Source organism: Physeter macrocephalus, chromosome 21 (assembly GCF_002837175.3).
Source record: "Physeter macrocephalus isolate SW-GA chromosome 21, ASM283717v5, whole genome shotgun sequence".
Classification (NCBI taxonomy): Eukaryota; Metazoa; Chordata; class Mammalia; order Artiodactyla; family Physeteridae; genus Physeter; species Physeter macrocephalus.
In genome coordinates, this window is record NC_041234.1 from 46,964,298 (window position 1) to 46,973,706 (window position 9,409).

The window sequence follows — 9,409 nt, forward strand, 5'->3', positions numbered from 1 at the left end:
AATTTACAAACAGCTCATGCAGCTTAATATCAAAAGAACCATCAACTCAATCAAAAAATGGGCAGAAGACCTAAACAGACATTTCTCCAAAGTGAATGAACTTATGTTTACCAGGGGGCATGGGTAGGGGAAGGGATAGATTGGGACTTTGGGATTGACATGCACACACTGCTATATTTAAAACAGATAACCAACAAGGATCTACTGTATAGCACATGGAACTCTGCTCAATATTATGTAACAACCTAAATGGGAAAAGAATTTTAAAAAAATAGATACATGTATATGTATAACTGAATCACTTTGCTGTATGAAGAGGGTGTGGAGAAAAGAGAACCCTCCTACACTGTTTCTGGGAATGTAAATTGGCACAGCCACTATGGAAACCAGTATGGAGGTTCCTTCAAAAACTAAAAATAGAGCTACCATATGATTCAGCAATCCCACTCCTGGGCATATATCCAGAGAAAAGCATGGTTCTAAAGGATACATGCACCCAATGTTCATTGCCGCACTGTTTACAGTAACCAAGGCATGGAAGCAACCTAAATGTCCATTGACAGATGAATGGTTAAAGAAGATGTGGTACATATATACAATGGAATATTACTCAGCCATTAAACAGAATGAAATAATGGTATTTGCAGCAACATGGATGGACCTGGAGATTATCATATTAAGTGAAGTAAGTCACACAGAGAAAGACAAATATCATATGGTATCATTTATATGTGGAACCAAAAAAAAAGTGATACAAATGAACTTATTTACAAAACAGAAACAGACTCACAGACTTAGTGAATGAACTTATGTTTACCAGGGGGCATGGGTAGGGGAAGGGATAGATTGGGACTTTGGGATTGACATGCACACACTGCTATATTTAAAACAGATAACCAACAAGGATCTACTGTATAGCACATGGAACTCTGCTCAATATTATGTAACAACCTAAATGGGAAAAGAATTTTAAAAAAATAGATACATGTATATGTATAACTGAATCACTTTGCTGTACACCTGAAACTAATGCAACATTGTCAATCAATGATTCTTCAATATAAAATAAAAATCAGGCTTCCCTGGTGGCGCAGTGGTTGAGAATCCACCTGCCGATGCAGGAGCATGGTTCTAAAGGATACATGCACCCAATGTTCATTGCCGCACTGTTTACAGTAACCAAGGCATGGAAGCAACCTAAATGTCCATTGACAGATGAATGGTTAAAGAAGATGTGGTACATATATACAATGGAATATTACTCAGCCATTAAACAGAATGAAATAATGGTATTTGCAGCAACATGGATGGACCTGGAGATTATCATATTAAGTGAAGTAAGTCACACAGAGAAAGACAAATATCATATGGTATCATTTATATGTGGAACCAAAAAAAAAGTGATACAAATGAACTTATTTACAAAACAGAAACAGACTCACAGACTTAGTGAATGAACTTATGTTTACCAGGGGGCATGGGTAGGGGAAGGGATAGATTGGGACTTTGGGATTGACATGCACACACTGCTATATTTAAAACAGATAACCAACAAGGATCTACTGTATAGCACATGGAACTCTGCTCAATATTATGTAACAACCTAAATGGGAAAAGAATTTTAAAAAAATAGATACATGTATATGTATAACTGAATCACTTTGCTGTACACCTGAAACTAATGCAACATTGTCAATCAATGATTCTTCAATATAAAATAAAAATCAGGCTTCCCTGGTGGCGCAGTGGTTGAGAATCCACCTGCCGATGCAGGGGACACGGGTTCGTGCCCCGGTCTGGGAAGATCCCACATGACGCGGAGTGGCTGGCCCCGTGAGCCATGGCCACTGAGCCTGCGAGTCCGGACCCTGTGCTCCGCAATGGGAGAGGCCACAACAGTGAGAGGCCCGCATACCGAAAAACAAACAAAAAAACAAAAAATAATAAAAATCAAAAAAAAAAAAATCCTAATGGACACAAGTAACTGTTTCACAAAGATTTTAGAATTAAATAAGATAATCCATGTAAAGGGCTTAGTTTAGCACTCAATACATGTTATTTTAAGTACTTGGAAATTAAAAAGTACTTGCTTACTTATTTACAGCTAAAATGGGGTTTTCTTGTGCCTTTTTTTAGGGAAGGGACAAAGTAGCAAATGTACATCTTCCTACACATACTAATGGCTAGGTTTTTGCTGGGGTTGGGATAAAAGGTGAGAGCCTTGATTCTGTCCTAGAACAATCACGGGTTGATGTCCATCTGACGTCAGATTGGTCGAGCGTAACTTGGTTTTTTTGACACACCAGCTATGTCAGTAAAGAGACACTAAAGAAATAAAGAAATGCACATCAGTTACAGTCTAGAACTTTCCCTGTCAGGATCTAGTACATCTCTAAGAAGTTCCAGAGTTTTCAAAACAGGTCTCACAAGGAAACATTTACAGAAACTGAAATTTTTCAGCCCATAAAAGAAAGCACTGAGGCCAGAGAAGAGTTCCTTCTCCAGTATTCATCTCAGATGATGGTGCCACCATCCATTCAGAAACCAGAAATTATCTTTGATACCCCCTTTTCTCACCATCCTCCCTCATATACAGTACAGCCCCAAGTCCTATTAGGAAAACTCAATGAAATAATAATGCCTGAAAGTAAATGCTCAGTAGGTGCTTGGTACATATTAAGTGCCCAATAGGAGGTAGATGCTATCATTCTCAGTCAACATACCAGCCCCAGGATGGGCACCAAGATATTCCGTTGGTTCCCTTGAACATATTGGTACTGGGTGACATTTTCACAAGGAAAATGAACAACAAGAAGAAAAAGGAAATACTGTCATTTACAAAACTACATACAGCATAAACACAATCTGTCTGGACTAATTCCAGTTTAATCCTGGTGTAAAAGCTGATGAGCTTGGTGGATCTCCAAACCCTGTCTCTTGAAGTGATACATTACACTCCTGATGACTTGATACAACCCCAGAGTCCTGATGACCTGTCTTACTGCCCTCACTCCCTGCCTGCTTCAGCCATGTGGCTTCCCCCACCAAGAAGCTTGGACTCTTGTCTCATTCTTGCACAAGTGACAACTTCCTAACCCTTCCATTTACAACCCCCACCCCCACCCCAGTAGCTCTGGTTATCGAGACACAGCTAGCTCACAGCTGACTGGCAGAGCTGTGGTGATTGATGTCCTTGTGCCTCATAGAAGGAAGAGGCCTTTAGAAACCTAGGATAGCAGCCCTGCTGTAGTACATGATGTTTGTGTCAGGTCCAGATCCCCTTTTCCAGCTGGTGCATGCATCCTCCGCCACTATGAGTGCTGTGGCTAACAGCAAGATCTCAGAGACTTGCCCTTGGCTGATGGAGGCCAACTAATCCAGGGTTGCATGGGAGGTTATATGTGCTCCCCATGGGGAATGGGGTTGGGGGGGGCAATAAGTGATTGATACAGGAGTACAAAAGTACAGTCCCTCCCCTCAAGATGGTATAACACTGTGGTGTGATGTATGCTCCAGAGCCCCCACGTCTACTCTAGATCAGGTCAAGGCTAGACTTCACCACAGACCAAATCCTTTCTTGGCCACCTCTTCCTTATCCAGCTCTCCTGCCTTGCTTTTGGGCTTTTCCAGAAGGGCATGACGGCAGTGAATCACATGCCCTGATCCCTGCTTCAGGCTCCACATCTCAGGAACCTGACCTAAGACATTCCCTCACAGCTAGAATTTGTATAAACACTCACTAGAGCAAGCCCTCTTTTCTTCCCCCCAAAAGAGTATCTCTTAGGGAAATCCATAGGTCCAGATCGAAAATAGAACCTGGCTTTAATCACACAGTAAGCCAGACAAGCATGCAACCCACAGAAAGAAGGGCAGCCTTTCTTCACACTACTCCCCAGGCTCTGGGCTTCTCACAGTTGGATAAACTACTCCAGCCAAAGGTGCCAGCGCCAGGGCACTCTCCTGAGGACAGCTGATCATGGACATGGAGAAAGCAGATTTCTAAGATGATGGAGGGGAGAAATGTTAAGAACTGGTCAGAGCCTCCAGGGCAGGGATGGTAGCTTCTCAGGCCAGCATCCTCTGGGTGCTGCCCTCATCTCCGGAAATTGATGTTGACCTAAATAGTGAAGATCTGAGAGAATGGAGAGAAACAAGATTTGATTCGGCAGAGATGGGCCATCCATCCATTTCAGTCCAAACCTTAGTCCAGGACATCCCTGTGGTCTTATCAGGACAAACCAGGACCATCATCAGTCTCTTGCCCCTTCCAGCCACCTGATAATCTGCACTTCTCACTCGATAGAACATTATGCAAATTTCATGTTTAACAGTGGTCTGGTGGTCCTATAGTTGACATCTAGGTTAGCCCTAAGAAAGGATTTTCTGACATTAGCAGGAAAATGTTCAGCATTACCCCGAGTGGTTGGTAAATGTCATATTCCAAATAATGAAGACATGAGCAACTCACCACTCCCACCACTTTTCAAGTGTTAGCAACTTGAATCACAAAATCAATCAGGAAAGATAACATCACTAAAGAAAAAGTACCTTGACATATCAGCTGTAATGTTTTCTGAATCCCCGGCCCCCCCGCCCACAATTCATCTTTGGCCATCTGTCTGCTTAATGTTTGCTATTTGAGAATGATTCTCCTCTAGGTCTCTGGTGGCCTTGCATTGCAGGTTTCTCCACCCCTCCCTTCTTGGCAGTCAGTCCTGTATGGAATTCAGAGTGATTCCAGTAAGAGGAATTTAGGTGAGACCTAAGGAATGACATTCTGGTTTAAAAAGATATAAAGCACTGGAAAAAATTGGAGGGAAGTTATGGGATATCCACCGGGCTGGAGCCCCTAGAGAGATCCAGCCATCGCAGAATCCCAGATTCATGGAGTTTCAGGGCTGCAGCAAACTTAGGGGGCATTGAATCTAACCTCTCATCCCAAATTCACATCTTCTCTGCAGCCTTTCTACTAAGTGCTCAGCTCAACCGTGTTGGTGCACCACCAGTAGTGGAGAGCTCACTCTCTCTCAAGGCAACCAGTTTTCTGAAAGAATAGCTTGGACTCTGAGAAATTTCTTCCTGGTACTGAGTCCACATCTGCCTCCCTATAACTACCACCTCTTATCTCAGTCCGCTGGGGCCAGGCAGAACATGCCTACTTCTTGTGTGGTCTAAAGTCTCTGAGGTCACACCTCCAGGCTTAATAGCCCTAGTTCCTCCAGCTGCCTCTCACAGAAGTGAGCTTCAAGCCCCTCCCCAACCTCCTCACTGCCATGCAGACATGCACCAGTGTGCCCCCAACGTATGGGGACCAGAACTGGACACGGATTCCAGAGGGCAGAGAAGAGAAAGGCCATTCCCTACTTCATTTGGTCTCTTTACTTCTGTTGATGCATCCCAAGTTCACAGGAGTTTCAGGGTGGCGTTTCTGCTCCATGCTTCCTTTTACTCCTTGGAAGGGCTTCCTCTACTGAGGAGATCAGCTCATCACAGTGAGGTCATGGTGCCAGCTCTGTGCCTGGCTGGGTATACTTGTGTGTCCTTGGGTGAGCAAGTCCAGCCGTCTGAAATTGTAATGAGGATTCTAAGCGTACCCACATCCTAAGGTTGTCATAGGTAGTAAATGAGATAATGGAGAGAAAATGCCTGACACATGGCAAGAGCTCAGTGTACATTAGCTCTTTCCCCTCCCTCACTTCTCAGCCCCAGGGTCTGGCTAACAGCTGGGGACATCTCCAAGCCCCTGTGTGAAGGGGAAGCCAATGGGTGGAGTAACAGGACAGTAACCAGATGGCCCAGATTTCCGGGGACAAGCTTCATTGTAAATATTCTGTTCTGTGATCAGATGATACATTAGACAATCTGGCCTGATTTTTTTTTAAAATGACATGTCACTTTAAATTTTTTATTTATTTATTTTTGGCTGTGTTGGGTCTTCGTTTCTGTGCGTGGGCTTTCTCTAGTTGCGGCGAGCGGGGGCCACTCTTCATCGCGGTGCGCAGGCCTCTCGCTGTCGCGGCCTCTCTTGTTGCCGAGCACAAGCTCCAGATGCGCAGGCTCAGTAGTTGTGGCTCACGGGCTGGGTTGCTCCGCGGCCTGTGGGATCTTCCCAGACCAGGGCTCGAACCCGTGTCCCCTGCATTAGCAGGCAGATTCTCAACCACTGTGCCACCAGGGAAGCCCTGGCCTGATTTTTTAGTTTGAAAAATATGGTCACTAGAGTTGATGATGACATAGCATGGATGTCTTATCTTGGACCAGCAGGCCTGAAATGGCAGGGCTTGTGTCCTGGTCAGGAAATGAAGTGTCCACACTGTGTGGCGACATTGGGCAGTGATCTTATCGTAAGAAGGAGCAGAGGTAGAAGAAAATTCAGGCCTCTTGTCTCCAGCTCTGGCATCCAACGTGGGCCCCTTTTGCAGGTACCTGGTCCCTGCGCTAGGGTGGATTAGGCTTGGGCTGAGGAAGGCAGGACGGTCCAATACAGAGGATTGAGTGCCCCTCACGGTCAGCTGGCTGCCTAGCCTCACTGGAGGGCAGGCCAGTGGGGAAGGGAGCTTGTCAATGCTGGGACAACCTTGGTCCTCCTGCCGTTGAAGACTCCGCTCCTTCCTGCTCCCCCCTTGTTGCTTTTCTCCTCTTGCACCACCTCTCTGCCTCTGACTGTGTATCTGTCTCCTTTTCTAGGTCTCCCCCATGTTGTGGCAAATATTGGGTAGATCCCCAGGGAAGTTATCATGTATACTGTCTAAGGAGGCCTTCAGACAAAAGAGCTGAAGTCTGGGAATCGGGGGAAGAGCCAGGCTGGGACTAGTCTCTGCTTAGCAAAACTTTGCTTGTGTGATATCAAGTAAATCACATCTTCTCTGAGGCTCAGTATTCCCATGTATCAGATGGCAGGTTGGGACTAAGTGGCCTCTAAAGGTACTTCCAGCTGGAAGGTTCCTTGATTTTAGCATATGTGTGTGGATATATCCCATGGAGTCTCTGCACATCCTTGTTTTCTCTGAACCGTCAACGTATTTCTCTGTCTCTCTGTCCCTCTCCCTCCCCCTCCACTTTCTCTGCAGTTCCCTCTCCCTCTCTAGCTCTGTCCAGTCCCCACCCCCAACTTCCTCCCTCTGAGATGTTCTGTCCTGCCTTTTACCATTGCTGAGGATGCTGCTTTTCAGCAAGCAGCCATTTATCCCAGCTCTGGGTATCCCAGGCCCCTCAGCCTGGCCACTCTGCCACAGGGGCCCCCCACACACTTAGGGTACCAATCAAGCCAACTTTGGGCCTGGGGAAGGGGGCTGGGCAAGCCAAGAGGCAAGGCCTAGGCTGCCTACCATGGTCCTCTACTGCCACCTGTCGTTAGTCTGGAGTGACATCGCTTTGGGGGCTGTCTGGACCCACAGGGGCCACGAATGCTGCTCCTGCCAACAGGAATCCATTACGTGCAGTGTCCTGCCAGGCCTGATTTAAAGCTCATCCTGTAATCCGTCTTGCGCCCCCTCTGGGCCTGTCTCCGGTTTCCTTGCCTGTGAAATGGATGGAAGCTGTCTTCAGCTCTGGCAGAGAGGTGAGAAGTGGGGGCTCAAGGGACACCTGGCTTTGCATCCTGCCCCTGCCCTTGGCTTGGTGGGTGACCTGGGGTGAGTCCTTCTTCTTCTTTGGAGCCTGTGGGGAGACACGGTTGAGAGGAAAGGGGCAAGGTGGATTCCTGTCTATTTCAGGCAAGCAGTACATGGCTGAGAAGCTGGAAATGGACATACCCCCTGTGCCTACAAACCTTTGGCCAGGCCACAGCTCCATCTTAGCAGCCAAGCCTTTCCATTCATTCATCCATGCACTTACTCACCCATTCATTCCACCGAGCAGCCCAGGGCTGTGGAAAACAGCACTTCACTGGGAATCAGGAGCCTTGCCTTTTTGGCTCAGCTCTGCCACTGGCTCCCTAACCTGAGGCAAGCCTGTGCCTCTGTCAGAGCCTTCATTCTCTCTTCTGTGATACGAAGGGGTTGGGATAGACCAGGGGAAGTTCCCCATTCTGTCATTCTGAAAGGATGATTCTCTGATTGCAAGTATCCTGCCAAACATGCCAGGTGCTGGAGCAATTACAGGTTCCTTCTCAGACTCCAGGGATATTCTGCCTCATACCCCGCGAACTCCTTCTATCCACCCCCTTGACCTCTAGCTGGTCTTCACAAAACCAACCAACAAGGGAGCCCTTGTTGAGTTCCCCCTTCCTTCCCACAGGGCACTGTCAGGTCACGTGGCTGGCACAGAGGACTAGACATTATCTAGCCCTGCCCACTTGGGTCCAAGAAGACCAGCACTTCCTGGCACCAACAAGCCCTTTAGGCTTCCTCCCGGCAATGCCAGCCCCGGAGTCCCCGGAGGATGAATGAATGTGCTGGAACTGATCTGAGTCCAACCTCAGAGTCCAAATTCCTGCCTCCTCAGGTCTGAGGCCGTCAAAACTGCTGCTGCCCAGCAAATGATACCTGAAAACAAAGCCCTCTTGGGGTGCAGAGAAGCCCAGCCCGGGAGCTGGTGGCCTCCTGGCCCAAGCTCTGCTCCCAGAAACACTTAGCTGAGGCAAGGGGCCCTGGGCCAGCCGTGGCTACTCAGATTGGCTGCATTGCCATCAGCAATGCGCTGTGTGTGGAATTACAGCCAGGTAGCAGCCTCTCAAGAGGAGCTGCCTACTGGTGTCTGAGAGCTGTTCCTCGTCTCCCCACCCCTGCAAGCCTCTCACCCCCTCCCAGACGCCCATGAGGGAGGTCCTGCCCACATCTGCTGCTGGCCGTCACATCTGCAATGGATTACAGGGCTGGCCCCGGCTCAGGCTCATCCCAGATGTGGATTCCCCTGGAATGTGCCTTCTCTCTAATTGTCCACCCTCTGAAGGGTCCCGGCCCCCTCCTCTTTGTCCGCCCCTGCTGCACCCCAGCTAGCGTGCTGAGGCCTTCCTCCTTTCCCACAGCTTGCACCGGAACAGCCACAGCCGGGACTAGGGCCAGCCTGGTGGGGGGCCGCACTCTCCTCCAGCCTGGTGGGGGGGACTGGGGAGCCGGAGGTCTCAGCCCATCCCCCCTCTTTTTTCCTGGGGCCAGGCACTGGGGGGCAGAGGGGGGAAACTCTGGAAAACTCACTAGAGGTGAAAGAATTTGGTTTTGCAGTGCAGGCTCTCCTAATCCCTGGCCCTTCCTGGGAATGCCATTAACCTCCCCAGCCCCACTGATGGAAAGAACAGCTCTTCCCTGGGCCAGGCCAGCTCCTCAGGGGCTCCCAAATGACAGCCTGACTGGGCAAAGTGGCTCCCCTGGGTTCCAGCCGGCATCTTCATGCCCCGGCAGTTGCAACAGCCTCCCAAGTGGTGGCATTGGCTCCAGTCTCTCTCACTTTAGGCAATCCCTCACAGAGC